At 41.7% G+C, this 24259-nt stretch overlaps 1 protein-coding gene across 9 annotated transcripts in view; it reads left to right on the top strand.

The window, feature by feature from the left end:
• The window catches only part of LOC102932319 (leucine-rich repeat and fibronectin type III domain-containing protein 1-like protein), a 251812-nt gene that overhangs the window by 139029 nt on the left and 88524 nt on the right, over positions 1-24259 (top strand). The window lies entirely within an intron of this gene.

Raw genomic sequence — 24259 nt, 5'->3', positions numbered from 1 at the left:
CCGGGGGGGGGGGGGTAGAAATTATCTGTGGTAAAGATTAAAAGATAACTTAATCTTAAAATAGTGTTATGGAGAAACAAAATATCTGGTCTTTGTCAAAGAGGGATGATTCTCCTTAGAGGAGATTTGGGATGGTTTTTAAACTCTTCCCTCAGTCAGTGTCTGAATTAGGATTTTACTTATGATTTTTCAAAACCACTGAACAACTAGTGATTTTAGGTGCCTCAATTTCTGGGTGCCTAGCCTGAGACACATTTTGAGGAGCATGCTTTTCTTTCAGTAAGTGCCGAGCATCCACAAGTCTCTTTAAGTTGCCTCAAAACCACTTCCTAAATCACTTAGTTTCTTTTGAAAATGTAGGCTACTAAAAATGTATCACATTTTCTATTCTTTGGTCAAAAAATGTCTAGTGTACTTTCTATATTATATATTAGGGCTGCAGATCAACCTTTCAGCACCCACAGTCCGATGACAAATGCAGAGGTAGTTGGTACGAAGCATTCATGCACAACAGCACCTTCTGGCACAGTAATTACTATCTTGTAAAAATTTGGATCATGTTGGTGTTGCAAATGTGTGTTAATTGTCTCAATGAATCTTCAGACTAATATGTCATCTCACAGCAAATATTCAGCAAACTCCACTATGATCAGATTGCTGCTCTGCACATGTTTACCGCCTCTCAAGGTGTTGCTAGAAATATTTTTATCTCAGTAACCCAAATCTGCCTCTTGGATGCCATCCCAGTTATTGAGGCAAATTACAAATAAAAGAAACAATTTTCAAAAAGGTTTCTCTAGTATGACTTAGTTAATATAAGGTATGCTGGAGCATTAAAATGACCTAAGACGTTTCATTAATAAGGTTAGATACAGTAGAACTATCCTGTAAGGCACAATTACCTGGTGAAATCCATTTAACCAAAAGGATCTTAAATTGCTTACTGAGATCAGTTTCACCTGGAGCATTTTTTGAGGCAAAGATCAGTGTCCAGCTATCAGGTCATTATGATGACCACATAAAAAGTCACGCACTTTGGCTGTCATAGTAATGTAGCTCAGATGCTGTGCACCTACCCTGTGCTGTTGAGCCAGTGTGGCCAAATTGTTTGCCATCTTGGGGAAAAAAGCAAGCTGGCAGGGTTAGCAAGAATAGAGTAGAATTTGTCAGAAAGGCCCAGTAACACTGTGAACATTTCAGGCCTTTGAGTAGGGTACGGGAAAATGCTCGTCTTTCCTTCTGTCAGGGAGCACCTCTTTGCATCAGGCTTGTTTTTGCTGCCTCACTTGTTTGTCTGGAATTTGATGACACGTGCATCTTTCAAGGATTTACTCTTACAAATTTCTTTATTATTCTAAAAACAGATCGTTTTCTATTTTTATGCATTTTCATAGGAAAAAAAGACCCACTTCAACCTAACATGAAGGAGCCAAAGGTCAGGAAAGCAGAGTAAATAGTAAATATTATACAATTACACTGTGATTGCAAAAATGTGGATGCCATCAAGGTTTATAGTGAGGCCTTGTATTCCTATTCCCCTTCCCCTACCCACCCACAAAGAAGGAGGCCTCCTCCACAGGGGTGAGGAGCATCAGAGAGTTGCTCCAGACTGGGTGAGGCTGGTGAGTCCATAGTCCCCCATGGCCAGCTTCAGAACCCCACTGTCGTTGCACACTTTCATTATAGTCAGCTATGCATTTGTATGTTTCAGCCCAGTCACTGCAATGTGAAGGAGATCCCACTGGGTGGCAGTGGTGGGTCAGGCTGGCTGAGGCACTGGCATAGAATTGGGGTTCTAAACCTTTTTCTTTCGGAGCCTCCCCTCCCATCCCCCCACCCCCCACCCCAGCCTGCTATAAAAACTCCACAGCCCACCTGTGCCACAACAACTGTTTTTCTGCATATAAAAACTAGGGCTGGCATTAAGGGGTAGCAAGCAGGACAATTGCCCAGGGCCCCACGCCACAGTGGGCCCCGCGTAGCTAAGCTGCTCAGGCTTCAGCTTCAGGCCCGGGTGGCGGGGCTCCGGGAGGTGGAACTTTGGCTTTCTGTCCTGGGCCCCAGTTAATTTAATGACAGCCCTGCTTGGCGGACCCCCTGAAATCTGCTCAGGGCCCACTAGGGGGCCTCAGACCCCTGGTTGAGAACTGCTGGGATAGAGCATTGGCTCTCTCACTTTCCAGACTCCTGTCCCCCTTTCAGGAGTCTGATTTGTCTTGCGTACCCCAAGTTTCACTTCACTTAACCACTTGCTTACAAAATCAGACATAAAAATACAGAAGTGTCACAGTACGCTAGTACTGAACAATTGCTGACTTTCTCAGTTTTACCATATAATTATAAAATAAATCAATTGGAATATAAATATGGTACTTCCATTTCAGTGTAAAGTATAAAGAGCAGTATAAACAAGTCATTGTATGAAATTTTAGTGTGTACTGACTTCGCTATGTAGCGTGTTGTAAAACTAGGCCAATATCTAGATGAGTTGATGTACAGCCTGGAAGACCTTTGTGTACCCCCAGGGGTAGTGTGCCCCCAGTTGAGAACCACTGGGATCGAAGGCACGAGAGGAGAAGTGGGGATGGCTTGGGAAAAATGTGAATGTTGTATGTAGCTGGTGAGAGAGACACTTGTAATGTTTTACTGTAAATTGTCTGTTGTTCTTTGACTGTCTTGTCCATTTAGATTGTATTCTCTTTGAGGCAGGATCCATGTCTTCCTATGTGGGTGTACAGTACCTAATACAGTGGAAGTCCCAACTTGACTGGGAGATTGGGGTACTACTGTGATGTAAAGAATAAATTATTAGGTCTGATTTTATCCTTAACTTTAAATAGTCAGTAAAATGCAGCTTGGGTGGCTAATTGCAAAGTTGAGGATGATTGTGTCAGGAGATTGTGACTGAACAAGAGCTTGCCTAACCTAAAAGATATTATTTAGATGGTATATAAACTTATGATATAATATTAAGCAACATGTTCCAGGTCCAAATCCCTCTGACAAAAACAGCTTTAAGCATAAACCTTTCCTACCTGCTATTAATCCCCAGAAAATCCCCCTCAAACATTATTATGCTTAAATGACTGTAATTTATACCATTCTTAAATATCACAGTCTGCACTCCTAGTTCTGTAGGGGATTATTTTTCCATTCCTCCCTCTCAACTATCATGGTTAGTGATAGTTTGTATGAAGAGCACTAAATGAAAGTAACTATCTTATCTGTGAGTGGTTTGAGTGAATTAGATAATATACTTTTTTCCGCTCGCTTAGAACAAAAACATACCAAAAATCTGATTTTCACATTCTTACGGCTGAGTTATAAACACCTGAATTTACGGTGGAAACACTGTCAGAGCCAGCATGAAAACACATCCAAAGCAAACCCCTCCAAGGAGCCAAGGTCACTGCATTTCCAAGAAACCCCCACAGGGATAGTCTTGCCATTCATTGGGACATCATTGTTCAGCCAGTGAAATAGTGTGTTACAGCACACTAACACTAATTGCCACTTTTTCCCCAGATAGTTGGAGTTAAAAGCCCCATCTTTTTGCTTACTGTAGAGTAACAATAAAATAAGGATGAAGATCAGTTACATCAAGAAAAGGCAGTCAGAAGCAAATACCCATGTCAGTGGCAGAAGTGTCTTAATAATCCTGTCCCCTAAAAAGCATGTATCCCTTTCTTTGCCTGTTTTCATTTGATACATACTTTGCAGAGGCAGGTCCTTCTAGGTGAGCTGTAGCAAAAGAAAAGGAGTACTTGTGGCATCTTAGAGACTAACCATTTTATTTGAGCATGAGCATAAGCTTTCGTGAGCTACAGCTACAGAAGCTTACAAGAAGTGGAAGATTGGACAAATGACCAGGGATGAGTATAAAGACATTGCTCGGGCTTGCAGGATTGAAATCAGGAAGGCCAAATCACACCTGGAGTTGCAGCTAGCAAGAGATGTTAAGAGTAACAAGAAGGGTTTCTTCAGGTATGTTAGCAACAAGAAGAAAGTCAAGGAAAGTGTGGGCCCCTTACTGAATGAGGGAGGCAACCTCGTGACAGAGGATGTGGAAAAAGCTAATGTACTCAATGCTTTTTTTGCCTCTGTCTTCACGAACAAGGTCAGCTCCTAGACTGCTGCACTGGGCAGCACAGCATGGGGAGGAGGTGACCAGCGCTCTGTGGAGAAAGAAGTGGTTCGGGACTATTTAGAAAAGCTGGACGTGCACAAGTCCATGGGGCCGGATGCGTTGCATCCGAGAGTGCTAAAGGAGTTGGCAGATGTGATTGCAGAGCCATTAGCCATTATCTTTGAAAACTCATGGCGATCGGGGGAGGTCCCAGATGACTGGAAAAAGGCTAATGTGGTGCCCATCTTTAAAAAAGGGAAGAAGGATGATCCTGGGAACTACAGGCCAGTCAGCCTCACCTTAGTCCCTGGAAAAATCATGGAGCAGGTCCTCAAGGAATCAATCCTGAAGCACTTAGAGGAGAGGAAAGTGATCAGGAACAGTCAGCATGGATTCACCAAGGGCAAGTCATGCCTGACTAATCTAATTGCCTTCTATGACGAGATAACTGGTTCTGTGGGTGAAGGGAAAGCAGTGGACGTGTTGTTCCTTGACTTTAGCAAAGCTTTTGACACTGTCTCCCACAGTATTCTTGCCAGCAAGTTAAAGAAGTATGGGCTGGATGAATGGACTATAAGGTGGATAGAAAGCTGGCTAGATTGTCGGGCTCAACGGGTAGTGATCAATGGCTCCATGTCTAGTTGGCAGCTGGTATCAAGTGGAGTGCCCCAGGGGTCAGTCCTGGGGCCGGTTTTGTTCAATATCTTCATAAATGGTCTGGAGGATGGTGTGGCTTGCACCCTCAGCAAGTTTGCAGATGACACTAAACTGGGAGGAGAGGTAGATACGCTGGAGGGTAGGGATAGGATACAGAGAGCCCTAGACAAATTGGAGGATTGGGCCAAAAGAAATCTGATGCGGTTCAACAAGGACAAGTGCAGAGTCCTGCACTTAGGATGGAAGAATCCCATGCACCGCTACAGACTAGGGAGCGAATGGCTCGGCAGCAGTTCTGCAGAAAAGGACCTAGGGGTTACAGTGGACGAGAAGCTGGATATGAGTCAACAGTGTGCCCTTGTTGCCAAGAAGGCCAGTGGCATTTTGGGATGTATAAGTAGGGGCATTGCCAGCAGATCGAGGGACGTGATCGTTCCCCTCTATTCGACGTTGGTGAGGCCTCATCTGGAGTACTGTGTCCAGTTTTGGGCCCCACACTACAAGAAGGATGTGGAAAAATTGGAAAGAGTCCAGCGGAGGGCAACAAAAATGATTAGGGGGCTGGAGCACATGACTTATGAGGAGAGGCTGAGGGAACTGAGGATGTTTAGTCTTCAGAAGAGAAGAATGAGGGGGGATTTGATCGCTGCTTTCAACTACCTGAAAGGGGGGTTCCAAAGAGGATGGCTCTAGACTGTTCTCAATGGTAGCAGATGACAGAACAAGGACTAATGGTCTCAAGTTGCAGTGGGGGAGAATTAGGTTGGATATTAGGAAAAACTATTTCACTAGGAGAGTGGTGAAACACTGGAATGCGTTACCTAGGGAGGTGGTGGAATCTCCTTCCTTAGAAGTTTTTAAGGTCAGGCTTGACAAAGCCCTGGCTGGGATGATTTAGTCAGGGATCGGTCCTGCTTTGAGCAGGGGGTTGGACTAGATGACCTCCTGAGGTCTCTTCCAACCCTGATATTCTATGATTCTATACAGCTTCATCGGATGCTGTAGCTCACGAAAGCTTATGCTCAAATAAATTGGTTAGTCTCTAAGATGCCACAAGTACTCCTTTTCTTTTTGCGAATACAGACTAACACGGCTGCTACTCTGAAACCTGTAGCAAAAGAATAATTTCTGACATTTCTCAAAGGGCAAGCCTGTGCTCAGGTTATTACAAGGATATCTTTTAACTATAATTTATTTTATTTTGATTGCTCTTCTTCTTGCCTCTTAGTCTACAGGGAAAAAAGGGGCATGCACACTTCAAGCTGTGGTTTATGTAAAATTATATAATGTGCATGTGTCTAGCAGGACCGGGGTTCTGATGCATTGATACTGTGCTGGCTGAAACGGCATTCTGCACATTGACTACTGCTTATCTGTGATGACTAGATTGCAGTGGTATAGCATCTGATCATGAAACAGACACTGATCTCTCTCTTTCTCTCTCTCTCTCTTTCTCTTCTCTCTCTGGGTGTTAGTGAAGATATCGATCAGCCATGGGACTCTTGTCTCACATAGGCTGCAAGTTCAGTCCTATAGTTCTGAGGCCAAGCAGCTTACTCCCACAGAAACGGGAGGGAAATGTATTCCCAGCCCTGACTTGGCTGATCCTTGTGATTTATTTATTTATTTTGCTTAAATGTACAGACAAGTTAGTATCAGAAGATAAATATCTCCTATTGTGACAGTATTGTAAAGGGTGTGGAGTCGATGAAGGAAGGCAGACAGGTGAGTGCATTTCCTTACTGATGCATGGAATAGTCCACAAGCCCTGTGTTTCAGAGCTTGTCACCATTCCTTGGTAGCCCTTTCTGCCTGGTCTGTACAGTGGACACACAGGTTAAGGAAAAACTATGGTGGTAGCATCTTGTTAGCAGCGTTGAGAGGAAGGAGGGCATGATTGGTCATATGTTCAAACAGACTGAATGTATGGCTTGTTTTTGAGAGGTCAGTCTTGGAGGTTGCATTAATCGAGAACAATATTTGGAACCAGCCCCAGGGTGTTCTCAGTGCTGAGTGGTAGGCTGTGGGAACCCTACCATAAAGATCACAATGCATCCTTGTGTGAATGTTCACAAAGCCAAGAGCAAAACCCAGCTTTGTAGCTGCACTCCCATTATATAACAGGATCCAAAGAATGAAGCTGAGGGAGATAAAAAGAAAAGAAAAGGAAAGCACAAGTTGGTGAACACCAAAACATTAGGATGTCAGAAGTAGAGTCCATGTGAAGTTTTGAGCTGTAGCTCACGAAAGCTTATGCTCAAATAAATTGGTTAGTCTCTAAGGTGCCACAGGTAGTCCATATGAAGTAATCTTTTGCCTTTCCTAATTTTTGTTTGGTGCCTGGAATGTGTGGTGGCTGGTTCCCCAGTTGTTGGACACTTAGACTGAAACTTGACAAGTGCAATGCTATGTAGCATAGTTCTTTACTATGTTGTACGCTTGATTTTTTGTTGTTGTTCATGTTAGTGTTGTTGGAGAAAGTTTAAATTTGTTTAAATTTAGCCAAGAACCATCACTTTTAACTGTGTTTAATGAAAAATAAATCCCTACCACTAGCAAACACTAATCGTTTTGGAATGATGGAATTTTTTGGCAAACATTTCTTCCACAGGAGAAAAGTCTGGGAGCCAGGGCCACTGATACTGGGAGTAATAACGAAAGAGTTCTGTATCATTTGTAGCTTTTCTGAGAGAGATACCTGAATATGGCTGCTGTCTTGTGCTAAAAATGGGAATTTCAGAACAGTGTGCCCTTGTTGCCAAGAAGGCTAACGGCATATTGGCCTGCATTAGTAGGAGCATTGCCAGCAGAACGCGGGAAGTGATTATTCCCCTGTATTCGGCACCGGTGAGTACTTTTACTGGAGTACTGGAGTATTGCGTCCAGTTTTGGTCCCCCCACTACAGAAGGGATGTGGACAAATTGGAGAGAGTCCAGCGGAGGGCAACGAATGATCGGGGGCTGGGGCACATGCCTTACGAGGAGAGGCTGAGGGAACTGGGCTTGTTTAGTCTGCAGAAGAGAAGAGGGGGGGTATATTCTATGATTCTATGATTCTCTCTTTGGGTTGTACTGTTCAACCTTGTGCCCCTAGAGTTCATACCCTCCACAGCAGCATTGTGTGTGTTTGGCACAGATTTATGAGAGGACAGCATTGTGTATGTTACAGTGCTATATAAATAATATAAATTATACTGAGCTGGCCAAATTCCAGTTGATTGATTGAAAAGGAGCAAAGTAACTGTTGTATACAAAAGCAAAGGAGCTAGATTTAAATATTAAATAACTGAGCATCTTTTCATCCCTTCCTAAAAAGATTGTGAGAATGGGATACTTACCCTGATAGAAACTCCATTTTACTTGATGAGGGAATTGCTAAAAAAAGACTTGCCAAAGGTTTCAATCTCTCAGTGAGTTATACAGCCATATTGGACGGATGAATGACAGAGAAACAAGGTATCCAGAGGACAAGAAAACAGCCACTTGCCCATCATGTGTAGCTGACTTTAACACATCTCGCTTTAGCCTATTTACTCCCCATGTTTCTTTTCTCTCTCTGTATTTTGAAACTCTGTAAATCCTGTAGCCTCTTGAACTCTTCAATCTATTTACTTCATTGGTCTTTTGTTAGCTTGTTCTTCTTTATCCTTTGTGTGAGGTAATGTTTCCTAAGCTGCTTCTTTGCTCTCTAGTTCTTGGTGGCTTGAGCTTGGAGACTTTAAATAAATAAAACTATGCCTTTTCTTGTTTTTAAAAGTGTATACAAGTCTGCATATTTACCATTAGATTGTCAGTGCTCATAGTTCATTAGCTCAGTGTTTTATGAGCTGGCGAACTGCATGGAAAGAAATGAATTTGATGATTCTGGTTTTTAAGGCAAGGCAGTTTTCCAGCCTTATTTAAGACCCTGTTAGTTGGGTATGAATTAATTTTCTTGAAGCACAAAATACCATGCTTCAGATATATGTTATAGTTCCCTGCAATAGAAATCGCCCCTTAATTAAAGTCTGTATAATCAAAATAAAAACAAGGTGTGTTTTTGCTTAATTTATGTAATGCAACTGTGTATATGGAACATTATTTATTAAAAATAATCTAATTATTCCATCTTAAATTTTACATGACTCTACCATATATTGGCTCGACCTTATGAACATTTTCCTTGTGTGTAAGCTGAGAGTTATCAAAATGGTGCAGTTGTGTGCATTCATTCCTCCGGGTCTACTTACAGCCTTACTTCATCCTTGTCAAGTTAATTTTAAAGAATTAAAACAGCTTGACACATCATTACTGAGATGACCACAAACAAAAGGAGCAGTTTTAATTTGTTTCTGTAATTCGGCTGCTTACAGAAAAATGAGTTTTTCTGTTTCATTCCCACTGACTCCTGTAGGACATTGTTGAATTCCCCACTCCAGCCTCCCAGGAGCACTTCAGATTAATACAAAATGGTCACTGTAAAATTCTATGTAATAAAGTACCATGAGGCATATTTTCTTATGTTCCCAGAGTAGTAGAAGCACAGGGAAGATCAGAAGACAACTGCTAATGACATCTGTTTAAACAGTCTAGTTACTTTTTGTTTGCAGTGTTGCTGTAGCTGGGTTGCTCCCAGGATATTAGAGAGACATGGGGGGTGAGATAATACCCTGTATTGGGCCAACCTCTGTTGGTGAGAGAGGCAAGCTTTTTAGCTACACAGAGCTCTTCTGGTCTGAAGAACAGCTCTTTGTAGCTCAAAAGCTTGTCTCTCCCACTGACACAAGTTGGTCCAATAAAAGCCATTACCTCACCCACCGTGTCTCTCTACTTTGTTTTTATTAAGAAGAAAGAAAAATTATGTTTATTACAACCACTTGGGGGCCAGGGTTCAAGAGTGACATAGAAATTACTCCTCTTTCCTTTCAATAAAGATTTAGAGACAAGGTACCTGTGATAATATCTTTTATTGGACCAACTTCTGTTGGGGGAAGGTACATGCTTTCAAGCTACACAGAGCTCTTCTTCAGGAAGCTTGTACCTTCCCCCAACAGAAGTTGGTCCAGTAAAAGATATTACCTCACCTATTTGGTCTCTCTCGTATCCTACGACCAACATGGCTTCATCAGCCCTGCAAAGAAAGACTTCAGCTGTTGCAGAGTTGCCATCTGGACAGTCACTGTATTGCTGTTTAGCAATCTCCCTGCTGGGCAGTTCTAGAGGGACTTTGCTTCTTGCTAAGCAGCCATCCAAACGCCATGGTACTGTGCGGAATGTGAAATTATGTTGTTAAAATGCTCAGACAATAAATGGCTTCTTTGAACAGAAACATCTTTTTTTTAAAATTGAAAATCTATAGTGTATGGAAAGTGTCCAGGATGTGCTGTATTGGTCTCTGTGGGTGTGTCTACTGCGGTTAAAAGCCTACAGCTGGCCCATGCCAGCTGACTCAGGCTCGGACTAAAGGGCTGTTTAATGTAGTATAGACATTTGGACTTGGGCTGGAGCCCAGGTGGGAGGGTCCTAGAGCTCAGACTGCAGCCCAAGCCCAAATGTCTACACCACGATTAAACAGCCTCATAGCCCAAGCCCTGCAAGCCCAAGTCAGCTGGCATGGGCCAGCTGTGGGTGTTCAATTGACATTTAATTGGAGACATACTCCCTGGGAGCATGTCTCCAAAGCAGTATATATGCATGATGTTCACACAGTATAAACTAATACTTTGCCATATGGTGAGCGTGTCCCACGAATCTCCAAAACATGGGTGAAATAAATGACGTTCGTGGAAGTGTGTGCATGTATATGTATATGTGTGTGTGTATCAATATATATATATATATATAAAATTAAATAAGGAACACTCCAATTTTCTGGAAGCAACCTTTACAAAAACTTTTGTTCAATTGTGAAGCATAAAAAAAGACCATAAGAAAACAGATCTCAAGAGAGAATGTCTGTTACCTTAGTTATCTTCTGTTCTACGTGTGTGAAAGAACTGTGCTATCTGAGAAACCACTGCTTAGTAACTATGGGCAAATGTTGAATTTTTCATGGCAACCTTTGTAGATATTAATGGAAGTGTATTATGAAATAAGGAACTCTGTCTACAATTTTCTGCATGCAACCTTTCAAAAAATATTGTGTTCAGTTGTGAAGATACAGAGTGACTATGATGAAAGCTTATGCTCAAATAAATTTGTTAGTCTCTAAGGTGCCACAAGTACTCCTTTTCATTTTGCGAATACAGACTAACATGGCTGCTACTCTGAAACCTATGATGATCAAAGGTAGTTCTCAAACTCTTCAGGGCATAACCTTTGTGTTTTATTGATTACAGAGTGCACAAAGTGACTTGGTATGACATAAATATTAATGGAGGAAAAATGCAGAAAATCCACAGATCTAGGCTTAATGGGCTTTTGATACATTGCATTTCACACAGAACCATCATTGTTGGATCCTTATAGATAATGTTTGTTGGCATGGTTAATGCTTTGGCATAAGAGTTCTTATCATCCTAGAATTTCTAAGCAGAAATATCCAGTTGACACCTTATGTATTTGTGTGGTCTAGGATGGTCTGTGCCTCACCATTTGCAACATTTTCTATAGGTGTTACTATTTTAGAAATGTCAAGATTCTAACAGAGCCGGTAAAATTAAAGAAATAGGGGTATTTCCAAGACAGGATATAGTGATTGTTGAGAAGGAATATAAAGAAAAAACCATTGCCAATGTGCAGCAACAGCGACTTGCTAGGGTGGAGAGGGTTGTTCCATAGCTGGGGGGTTGTTGGTTTTTTTGGATATTCAGATGGGCTGCTCTGACTACAGAGATCAGATTACAGAAATCAGAAGATAATGAACGCTTTATCCAGATTACAGAATAATCTCTGAATTTCCCCTTCTCTGATGTAACTCAGTGCGATGCTAGCAATGATTAAAACTTTAACAGTCACTCCTGAAGTGCACTGAAAGTGAATGTGGCATGACCATTCCAAGCAGGTAGTGTCCAAAGTGCAAATGAAGAGAACCCCAAATCCTGAAGATTCATGCCTTTGTTATATGTAAAGATCAAAAAGCGCTGTCAGCCATTTTGATTTTAACAGCCTCTTTTGCCTTATGAACTAAATTCTGGGCAAGCCTTCTTTCATTTTATATCACATAAAGCCGAAATGTAGGGCTGAAAGGAAAAAAAGTTCTTGATTTTACTTTGCTCTTAGCACCCAATGTAAAGTCAGAAAGGAGCAGTAGCAGTTAACTCCAGAGCTACTGCTCTGAAATCCTTGGTTCAGAGACCACTCACCACAGGCCTGATCTACGATCTTAGAAAATATCAGGAAGAGAAGAAAGTATCTTCGCAAAGAAGAAAATGTTGTATGGAAAAAAAATATATATTTCCCTATGTAATCCTCCCCCTTTTTCATTTTGAACCAAAGTTACTCTCCATTTGAATATTGCTCTTTTGTTAATGTACTGTCTACAAATACTATCATTTCTTTGTCAGTGTAATGGCATACCTTCCTGCATACATAGTGAGCATGCAATTTTATGCTTGTTACACTTTGAATAGTAGGAGCTACGATGGCACAGGATTTGTAATTCAATTATTGTCTGCCAGTCTTGTAACTGTCATTAACTGTCATCAATTGTAAAACATTTTGGGGTGGTTAAAAAACTGGAACAAAACACTAACTAACATTAGAGTTGGTAATAAGCTTCACAGAAAATACTTAAAGTAGTAGGTGGACACTTCATTATTTTGCATGTAATTTTATATAAATCCCACGTTTCACTGCTACAGAAATGTTAGGGAGAGAGAGCCTGGGTATAATAATTATCTCTTCTAAAAAGATGACACCTTCAACAGCATGATGATCCCTAGAACCACGCAGAGACATCGGTGCAGCACTGACTCAAAGTACCCGATACTGAGTCATAGAATCATAGAATATCAGGGTTGGAAGGGACCTCAGGAGGTCATCTAGTCCAACCCCCTGCTCGAAGCAGGACCAATCCCCAACTAAATCATCCCCGCCAGCGCTTTGTCATGCCTGACCTTAAAAACTTCTAAGGAAGGAGATTGCACCACCTCCCTAGGTAACGCATTCCAGTGCTTCACCACCCTCCTAGTGAAAAAGTTTTTCCTAATATCCAACCTAAACCTCCACCACTGTAATTGAGACCATTACTCCTCGTTCTGTCATCTGATACCACTCAGAACAGTCTAGATCCATCCTCTTTGGAACCCCCTTTCAGGTAGTTGAAAGCAGCTATCAAATCCCCCCTCATTCGTCTCTTCCACAGACTAAACAATCCCAATTCCCTCAGCTTCTCCTCATAAGTCATGTGTTCCAGACCCCTAATCATTTTTGTTGCCCTCCACTGGACGTTTTCCAATTTTTCCACATCCTTCTTGTAGTGTGGGGCCCAAAACTGGACACAGTACTCCAGATGAGGCCTCACCAATGTCGAATAGAGGGGAACAATCATGTCCCTCGATCTTCTGGCAATGCCCCTACTTATACATCCCAAAATGCCATTGGCCTTCTTGGCAACCAGGGCACACTGTTGACTCATATCCAGCTTCTCGTCCACTGTAACCCCTAGGTCCTTTTCTGCAGAACTGCTGCCGAGCCATTCGCTCCCTAGTCTGCAGTGGTGCATGGGATTCTTCAGTCCTCAGTGCAGGACTCTGCACTTGTCCTTGTTGAACCTCATCAGATTTCTTTTGGCCCAATCCTCTAATTTGTCTAGGGCCCTCTGTATCCTATCCCTACTCTCCAGCATATCTACCTCTCCTCCCAGTTTAGTGTCATCTGCAAACTTGCTGAGGGTGCAATCCACGCCATCCTCCAGATCATGTATGAAGATATTGAAGAAAACCGGCCCCAGGACCGACCCTTGGGGCACTCCACTTGATACCGGCTGCCAACTAGACATGGAGCCATTGATCACTACCCGTTGAGCCTGACAATCTAGCCAACTTTCTATCCACCTTATAGTCCATTCATCCAGCCGATATTTCTTTAACTTGCTGGCAAGAATACTGTGGGAGACCGTGTCAAAAGCTTTGCTAAAGTCAGGGAACAACACGTCCACTGCTTTCCCCTCATCCACAGAACCAGTTATCTCGTCATAGAAGGCAATTAGATTAGTCAGGCATGACTTGCCCTTGGTGAATCCATGCTGACTGTTCCTGATCACTTTCCTCTCCTCTAAGTGCTTCAGAATTGATTCCTTGAGGACCTGCTCCATGATTTTTCCAGGGACTGAGGTGAGGCTGACTGGCCTGTAGTTCCCAGGATCATCCTTCTTCCCTTTTTCAAAGATGGGCACCACATTAGCCTTTTTCCAGTCGTCCAGGACTTCCCCTGATTGCCATGAGTTTTCAAAGATAATGGCCAATGGTTCTGTAATCACATCTGCCAACTCCTTTAGCACTCTCGGATGCAACGCATCCGGCCCCATGGACTTGTGCTCGTCCAGCTTTTCTAAATAGTCCCGAACCACTTCTTTCTCCACAGAGGGCTGGTCACCTCCTCCCCATGCTGTGCTGCCCAGTGCAGTAGTCTGGGAGCTGACCTTGTTCGTGAAGACAGAGGCAAAAAAAGCATTGAGTACATTAGCTTTTTCCACATCCTCTGTCACGAGGTTGCCTCCCTCATTCAGTAAGGGGCCCACACTTTCCTTGACTTTCTTCTTGTTGCTAACATACCTGAAGAAACCCTTCTTGTTACTCTTAACATCTCTTGCTAGCTGCAACTCCAGGTGTGATTTGGCCTTCCTGATTTCAATCCTGCAAGCCCGAACAATATCTTTATACTCATCCCTGGTCATTTGTCCAATCTTCAATAAGGATAAGGTTCAATAAGGATAAGTGCAGGGTCCTGCACTTAGGACGGAAGAACCCAATGCACCGCTACAGACTAGGGACCGAATGGCTAGGCAGCAGTTCTGTGGAAAAGGACCTAGGGGTGACAGTGGACGAGAAGCTGGATATGAGTCAGCAGTGTGCCCTTGTTGCCAAGAAGGCCAATGGCATTTTGGGATGTATAAGTAGGGGCATAGCGAGCAGATCGAGGGACGTGATCGTTCCCCTCTATTCGACATTGGTGAGGCCTCATCTGGAGTACTGTGTCCAGTTTTGGGCCCCACACTACAAGAAGGATGTGGATAAATTGGAGAGAGTCCAGCAGAGGGCAACAAAAATGATTAGGGGTCTGGAACACATGACTTATGAGGAGAGGCTGAGGGAACTGGGATTGTTTAGTCTGCAGAAGAGAAGAATGAGGGGGGATTTGATAGCTGCTTTCAACTACCTGAGAGGTGGTTCCAGAGAGGATGGTTCTAGACTATTCTCAGTGGTAGAAGAGGACAGGACAAGGAGTAATGGTCTCAAGTTGCAGTTTGGGAGGTTTAGGTTGGATATTAGGAAAAACTTTTTCACTAGGAGAGTGGTGAAACACTGGAATGCGTTACCTAGGGAGGTGGTAGAATTTCCTTCCTTAGAAGTTTTTAAGGTCAGGCTTGACAAAGCCCTGGCTGGGATGATTTAGTTGGGGATTGGTCCTGCTTTGAGCAGGGGGTTGGACTAGATGACCTCCTGAGGTCCCTTCCAACCCTGATATTCTATGATTCTATGATTCTTGTAAGCTTCTTTTTTGTGTTTAAGATCAGGAAGAATTTCACTGTGAAGCCAAGCTGGTCGCCTGCCATGTTTACTATTCTTTCTACACATCGGGATGGTTTGTCCCTGTAACCTCAATAAGGATTCTTTAAAATACAGCCAGCTCTCCTGGACTCCTTTCCCCCTCATGTTATTCTCCCGGGGATCCTGCCCATCAGTTCCCTGAGGGAGTCAAAGTCTGCTTTTCTGAAGTCCAGGTTCCGTATTCTGCTGCTCTCCTTTCTTCCCTGTGTCAGGATCCTGAACTCGACCATCTCATGGTCACTGCCTCCCAGGTTCCCATCCACTTTTGCTTCCCCTACTAATTCTTCCCGGTTTGTGAGCAGCAGGTCAAGAAGAAGGTCATGCACATTTCCTACAGAGTACACTGAGTTTTCTTTGGAGAACTGCCATTCAGGTTTTGATCAGAGCCATCCCTGTTTAGCTTATGAGATAGTGAGCTCATAACTCAATGGGGATGTGTTAAGATGGTGTGTGCTGATATTTTAAGAAGACACTAGAAGCCAGTGATGCATGTTCCTTTCAGCAGAACATACAACATGTAGCCAAAAGAATTAGACGCTTCACTCCTTATGTCAGTAATGGCAGCTAATTGTCTGTACAGTGCAAAACCTGGCTCTTGAGCTTTTAAGATCAGTGCCATGACTTACAACACATAAGGCTAGATTTGTGTCCTATCCTTTTCTCGAACTGTGGGGGAGTGTCTCATTCAGCATCAGACTTCCTGGATTTTTCCTGAAGTTTCACAGTATGAAATAATACCATAAGCAGAATCAAAATTTGAATGCCTGTTGGCATCTCTGAGTTCTGCTGCACCCTCCATCCATGCAGAAGTTCACTGCAACCTGTCCTGTTGATATTCCTGCCTTTTGCTAACCCATGTTTCTCAAACGTGATTAGTTGGCTGTCTACATTTATATCTATCTGTTAGCATGGTACAATGCTCGCCGGTCCCCAGCTGTTAAGTCTGTATCACCATCGTACTGGTGCCACCCAAATATGGATATCCCATATAATGCTGTAGTTGAATATTCTTTTCCAAATAGCTACATAACATTACTGAGTCACATGACCCATGCTATGGTTACTGGATTTTTATACTTCGTATGACTCTAAGAATGAGAAAATCTGTAGAGGTAATTTCAGAAAGGAAAACCATATGGGAAAATTGCTAAGTGCAGTCTTTTAGGCCTGATTATCACATTGTGCTCTCGCAACTAATATGTTTGTTTGAGAAGAAAACAAGTGTGCATCATGTTGAAGTAAATCCAGTTGTTGGTACCTAATACATTTTGACCTGGAGCTATTTCCCCTGAGGGGCCCCAAATAAATGGCTTTGAACAAGCATGACAGTACAAAAGGTTTTGTGGTTTCTCTTTATGGTTTTGTCGCGTAAACCCCAAGGAATGTTGGTAGGTGTGACGGAGGAGGGTACAGTCTAGACTAATGAGCAGCTGTGCCATCCTTGCCCTGCAACATTGGGTGCCTTACAATGCCTTGCTGAAGGCGTTTCCACCTTGGCCACTCATAAACAGCCTTCGAGTATGCAAGCTATACCTTGAATGTCTGTGTGTATCTGCAACCTGCCAGCCAACTTGGGTTACGCTCTAGCTTTCACCAGTCTGGGTTAAACTGCAGGGGACCCAAACAGACTCCCAATCTTAGATTCCCCCCCCCCAGAAATGTATGTCCTGTACTGCCCAGCCCTCTCCTGGACAATACAAGTTTATATAATGTCTGTTATTTCTAGAATAGAAATAATATGTACACAACTTGCCACCCCAAATGGAGTTTCCCAAGCACTTCAGTTTAAACATACCTCATTAGGTAAAACAATAAAACAAGTTTAACTGCAAAGAGAGAGCTGTTAAGTGAGTACAAGTAATGAGGAATAAAAGTCAGAAATGGTTACCAGAAAAATAAAGATAAAATGTAATGGGTGCCTAACTTAACAAACTATATTAAATTCCAAGCAGAGTTTTCTCACCACATGCTTTCAGCAGTCTTACTGACCAAACTTCTTAGGTCAGGGCCCCTTCTTCCAGATTCCAACAAATGCTTGTTTTGTTGCCATGAATGCGATGGGTAGGATGAGAGAGAGAGGGGTACCTTGGGGTGTTTGTACTTTTTATATTTTCAGTCCTCCTGTTGAAAAACATGTCCAGCTGGGTACCAAGAAGGAAAAAGTCTATGGGGAAGGATGTTCCCTGCTGCTTTTTCCTCAGCCGTTTGAGCTTCCTTTGTTCCCTTCTTGATGACTCTGTTTATTACTTAAACGCAAATTAAGCAGAGGACACATTCCTTTGTTTGAGACAGACCTGTTTGCCAACCTCAGTTTGGAATATGTGTTAATAACACAATACAGTGGAACCTTACAACGTCACACACAATGTTGCCACTTACATTTTATCAGGACAGTCATGATCAGCAAATTATGAGTTTTCAAATGATACCTCACAAGGCATACTATGTACAGAGAGTATTAATTAGTGTGCAGGGTGTGGACACAGCTACATTCTGTCACAGTAGATACAGTACTGTTACTTCAAATTGCAATGTTAAAAAATTTCTATAAATCAGTTTTTGCCAAGGGGGTGCTATTAATTGATACCGATAACAGTGCAGAATACAGAGATATTATGCATAAGCCCAAAGCTGTAAAAACACTTCATTGTATTTTTCTTCTTAGCATATGTGCAACGTTCCTCAGATGGCACATGACCGGGATTCATCACCGAATTTGGTTTCTTCATTATTATACCATCTTGCTGGCAAGTTCAGTGTCTGCTTGTACAGGAAATGAGAATTCCTGTATAGTTGGGATTTGGTTTCTCAAGGGCACATCTGATTTTATTTAATTCTTTCACATAAGAGGATAGGAATTACTAGACTGGATCAGCAGACAAGAGCTCCGCTCTTCTTTCTGACAGATGCTTCAGAGACAGTGCAGAAGGATGTAAGAAATCACATAATGGACCATTATTGGAATAACTTGTCGTTGTAGGATTTTCTAAAGTCAGGTGACTTTGACTCCAGTAGGGCACAATTTGGTCCTATGACTTTGGCAGGAAAAGATGAAAAAACTTCAGAAACAAAGTTCTCAAGTTTCAAGTCATTTTTTCCAGCATGGGAGATGAACAGAGTAAAATACAGAAGGTGAATAGTACTGAAGTGGAAGTGTTTGTAAAGATAATGTTTATCATGAGCTTCCTCTGCTCTGTAAACCAAGGTAATGCTGTTGGTTCACAGAATAGCCAGTGTATGGAATAAATGTACCAGTAGCAGCTAATAGCAGAAATGTACTTACTCTATGGACAAAAAATACCGTAGGATATGGCTAGTAAATTCCCAAAAGGAATTCTCCTACTAAGGCGTCTCAGCCTGTTCACTCTCTTCAGTTGCCAATATTCCTAAAGCAAGAAGGCCAATATGTGATCGGCAGAGTTAGGACTGACTCTCATTCCTGTGATTCATGTCACCCTTTGGCACTAGTATTTACTCAAGTATTGAATAAAAAGAGAGTAATTACCTTAGCAACACTATCTTCTCATGACACTCATAGGATTTGTGCAAAGCCTAAATGGTTACTGCTCAGGCCTAATTAATGTCTGGGTGAGATTCAAAATTTTTTTCATGAGATTAGACAGAGAAAATGCAGTGGTGGAGTGTGTCGTTGCAGTTTGTTTTGAGGAGTTAAGATACAGCAGCATCAGTCAAAAATGATGGTGTAATGCAAAGCTGTGAATGTGCTGTGTGCATGACGCACTCCAATAAATGACACTTAAAAGGATCCATGAGGAAAAAACTGCCCCCTGACAGAGTCAGAAGTTCAGGTAAAATTACCAAATTTTCCTTTTATTAATCCAGTTCCTCCAATCACCTCCCCCCCACCATAAATAAATGTTGAGTCCAGTTTCCACTAGTAGTGCGAATGTTTTAATGTTACTTTGCATTATTGTTATCTCTGTTAATAGCCACCATTCTTTATATATATATATAGAGAGAGAGAGAGAGATATAAAATAGTTACCTAAAGATATATTAATATCTTTGACATTAGGATAGGATGAAATGAAGCTAGGTGGGAAAGGGAAAATTAGCCTGAATATCAGCAATCCTTCCCTAAAACTTGATTAAGTTACCTTGTGAAATAGTCTTGCAAGGGCAATAGTAGAAGCCCCCATTGATAGGAATATTAAATGCCAGACCGGGTAAAGGTGTGGTGGACAAATAATACAAAAGGTAGTTCATGAATAAAAGGGGTGAGTTCAATCCACAGTTATGTGAGGTTGTTACTCATTTTTTATTAACACCCAGTAGTAATTTGAATACTCTTGAACATATTAGCTAATCATCATTTTTGCATGCATGCATATTCGCTCGAATATCTAAAATGGAAATGTATTATTTATCATTCATAATTTATTATCCTCCCATTTAAAGCTTCTGTTCTCAAATCAGACAGCAGAATCACTTAGGTAACCAGTTACACACCACAAAACAAACAAACAAACAAAAAGCAAATAGGTGAAATTATTTTGGTGAACTATTCAGTGAATTCTAGATAGCATGAAAAGTGTGAAATTCATTCTGCAGACAGGGCCGGATTTCCAGTTAGGCACAGTAGGCACATTCCTAAAGGGCGCCTAAAAGTTTTATTTTTTATGGAAAACACGAAGGTCAGCTGTAGGCGGGGAGGTGGGAGGGCGCTGAAGATGATGTGCCTAGGGGTCCATAAGGTATAAATCCGGTCAATAATTTGACCAGCTCTGAATGAAATACAATGAACAATCCCATACTGTTAGAGTAAATGATTTCTAGTACTTTTTTCCTTTTACATTTCTGTGATTCTGAAGAAGTTTTTTTGGTGATGCTGTTTCTCCTTATTTCTCCTCCAACTTCTTTAAGTGGCTCTTGGCAGAATGCATCTGTATCTTGATGCCCCTTATAGTCATTGCTATTCATATTTGGTTTGTATTGACTAAAGAAAAATCCCATTTTACAGTAGCCCTACAGGATACATTATTTTCTGGCTCTCATTTTCAAGCTTGATGTTTTAGACTTGATGTAGTGCTCTCTTGTCCAGGAGCATACAGAGGTGTATTTGAACTGCCAGCACATGGATGACTAGACTTCGACTTTCATCCTAATGTCTAGGATTTTGTATTATGGAATTTTAGTGGAAAAGCACCTCTTGATTAGTTTGCTTGAGATGGAAGATCATAGAGCAACTTGGGGCTTTACCAGCAAGATAAAAATTTCCCCCAAAATTTTTATGTCACAAAATATTTTAGAAACATTTAAAATTATTTCCTATTGAAAATCATGAATATCCAATACAGCTGCTCTTGAAAAATCTAATTATCACTGTTGGGCAATGAAAGAAGAAAATGTCAGGTAAGCCTTCTTGAACAGTAAAGGAAGAATAGTGCAATAGATGCTATAGAAATTAGAGCTGGAAAAGACATAGGAGAGTTTGTTCTTCCATCACATCCAGTTTTACTTCCTGCAGTTCTCAGCAAGAACTTTCCCTAGTCCAGTTTTATACCACTCAAATAAACAATCCCATTGGGATACTCTTTCCAGACTTGTCGATCTTACTAGTGGAACATTTTCCTTACTGTTCAGTCTAAATGTTATTTTCTTAATTTTATTCCCATTGTTCACATTTGACCCCTTTTGCCCTCCAGACAGTTAGTCTCCTTCATTAAGATAGTCTTATCCTTGTAAGTGGTTTTATATCTTACTGCTCCCCCATTAATTCCATCATAACATTGGTTGTGTTTAGAAATATTAGAACCAGGATCCTGTTCCTTCTCTCCCATAATATTTCTGTCATTGTATTGGATGACCAGAAGGGAGAAGATTTATCCTATGACTTACTAGCCTTCACTGCTAGAGTTTGAAGTTTATAAATAGCTCTTTTTACCCCACTCCCCATACTAATTAAAAACATGCAGTTGCTTTAAGAACAGGTAAGTCAAAAAGATTACAACATTACACCTTGTTGATTCTAATGAGGAGTGTTGATTGAAGGAGCTCATTGTACTTTTATCTTCAAGGATTTGGAGACAATAGTGTCTTGTAATTACATATCCTGACCATTAGGTGTGGAAGTGAATTTACAAGTTACAGCACAGAGTGCTAAGAACCAAATACTAAATATTTAATTCTTTGTTAACTATAGCAGAAAAATAAAGGAGAAAGAAAACAGAAACTGGGGAAGATTAGTGAATCTCCTTCTCAGTGCTTCCTTTATAGCTTTGTGACTACTCAGGTCCTCAGATGGTGGTGTGCATTTTGACGGATTTCTGTTAAGCTTGCAAAGCATTATACAAAGTCGTTGCCATCTGTACGTTATTCCATATGCTACGACACGATGTGCGCATTTAATTGTAAGCATTGACCACAATCGCAGTTTTGCTTTTGCTCTTATTACAATGGATTGTTGGCACATTTGTGTAAATCGTGGAATTGCTGTGCTCCAGAAACAGGCGCTCCCATCACACTAGTAACTACAGTGTGATGCCAGTAAGCAATATCTCACTGAACATTTACATTACACTATACTTCAATGGCTCTGTTTGAATCAATGCCTTACTGTTTTTAATATTTAGTGAGAGTTGCATGTTGATTTTTTTAAATTGTGTATATGTACTTGTGTGGCAGGGTGGAAGGTGTAAACTACTACAAAGTTTACTCTAAAGAAGGGGGGTGCGATCAAATAAGTTTGTGAACCACTGCTCTAGAGTACTGCATATTGACAATTACTGCCCAACAATATGGAATAAAGAGGTTGTAATTGCTGTCTTAACCTCCCAGCTGAGAAGTCTCCTGGTATAGGGGAGTCCCCACGTGGCACAAGACTAGTGAATGCCATTTCTCTCCCAGCATCCAGGGTAGGAAGTGTAGGCAGAACTGCGTTCCAGGGAGCCTTAGCTGGTGGAAAGTCCATTCACGCGCCGTTATAAACTGCTGCAAATTATAGCAGCGTCAAGTCACTCTAAGTTGGTTGACGGCTGAGCCAGCCCGATGTCTGGTGGGGCATAAGAGTGGCCTTTATGAACTTAGCCAGTCCCTTGGATCAAACTTGTATCTTACCATGGAAACAATCTCAAATTCAGATATATAGCTGGTTCCATTGAATTCATTAATGGAGGTTACAGCTGGAAATGAGGGAAGTTGTGTTTTATTCTGTTTCCCTTAATTTGATTGGATTGGATAATCTGTCCAAGGAAAAATTATGACCATTAGAAAATAACAGCAGTTTGTCTGCCGTGCATTTTGGACCAGAGTACAATAAACGTTAATATATATACGTACAGAGTCAATAATCCTTCATGATACCTGGCAGTGAAAGGAGATACCAGACTCCAAAGAGGATTGTAAACATTACTGTCAAGCAAGGTCACAAAACAGAAGAATTTGTGCCATCCATGTAGTTTGTTTGTGAGCTCCAGTGGAAGGGCCGCACTAACATACTTCAGGATTTCATTTGTTTTTGCAGAACTGTCTTGGCAAATGCTCCATGGTCAGGAGCTGGGTAGCATACTGCAATCATTTGTCACTGTGGTAAACCTTGGTGAAAACTGCCAGGCATTGTCCAAACAGGAGAGGATGGATATCGTCCATGTGATACTGAAGTGTATGTGTACAAAGTAACACAACTCCAAAACTGGGCAGTAATCAAATAACCACAACCTGCCATTATCCATGGGCACCAAAAATACTGGCATATTCCATGATAAGCCACACCGTTAGGTCATACCTTTCCCAAGACTTATCCATATTCTACATACAGGAAGCTGCAACTGAAAAACAATGTCATTTTATCTCTAGCCTCCAGGAGAATCTGGTATCAGGAGTTAGGCTTTGTGATTATGAAATGTGCCTAACAGTTAATTTGCAGCTTTTGAGTCAGCTGTGGCAATTTTCCATATTTTATTATTATGCTCATTAATTAGTGGCATCTGTAAATAAGATAGAATACAGTTTTAGTTTGGACACTATCACTATATGTAACCATCTGTCTGCCTGTCTGTCTTAAGATATTTCTAAGGAGCCTGTCATTAAGATATCAAACTAATCACTGCTTAAATAATTGTGTTAGTACTGAAAGTGGTTCTAGATGAATGCAGCAGCTATTGTGTGCTTAGCACTAATTAGTGCAGAGCACCAGCCATTAGAAAGGGGAGTGTTGGCTAGGACACCTGTTTGTTACTACTTCTCTTCCAAAAGTACCCTAGGATCTATAATCTGTACAGCACCTGCTAGGGACAAGCCAGAAGCATTTGGATTGAACAACTCATCTAAAGAACAGATAAGGGCTTTGTGGGGCTGAGCTGTAGATATTAATGAGGTGAGTGACAGGCCACATGCCAAACTGAGCCCCAGGCTTTTGAAGGATCTCTTCTGATACATAGACTCCTACCAAGTCCAAAGCTTGATCTGGCCCGATGTGCCCATATCCCACCATGTCTTTCGTGGGGATCTCAGTAGGACTGGAATTTTTGACTTGCCTCCAACTGTCTGCAGATATCCTGATTTTGAGTGATCACATGGTAAATGCATTCTGTCTCTAAGGTGCCAGAAGTACTCCTTTTCTAGAAGCCCCTAAGTGATTTCAAAACTGCAGCTGGACCAGCAGATGTAGTCTGATCCCACTGTACATTCAAGAGGTTATTGGCCTAGGTACATATCGGGGTAGAATGGACCTTGGGTTGTGTCGCAGGCAAAGAGGTGAAAGGGGAGAGAACTCAGCCAGTTGTACTGAGCAGGAGGAGAAGGGTCGATGTGCGTAGAAGGAATCA

This window comes from Chelonia mydas, chromosome 23, assembly GCF_015237465.2.
Source record: "Chelonia mydas isolate rCheMyd1 chromosome 23, rCheMyd1.pri.v2, whole genome shotgun sequence".
NCBI lineage: Eukaryota > Metazoa > Chordata > Testudines > Cheloniidae > Chelonia > Chelonia mydas.
Note: the sequence above shows the minus strand (reverse complement) of the source record. Positions and strands in the feature narration are given on the sequence as shown.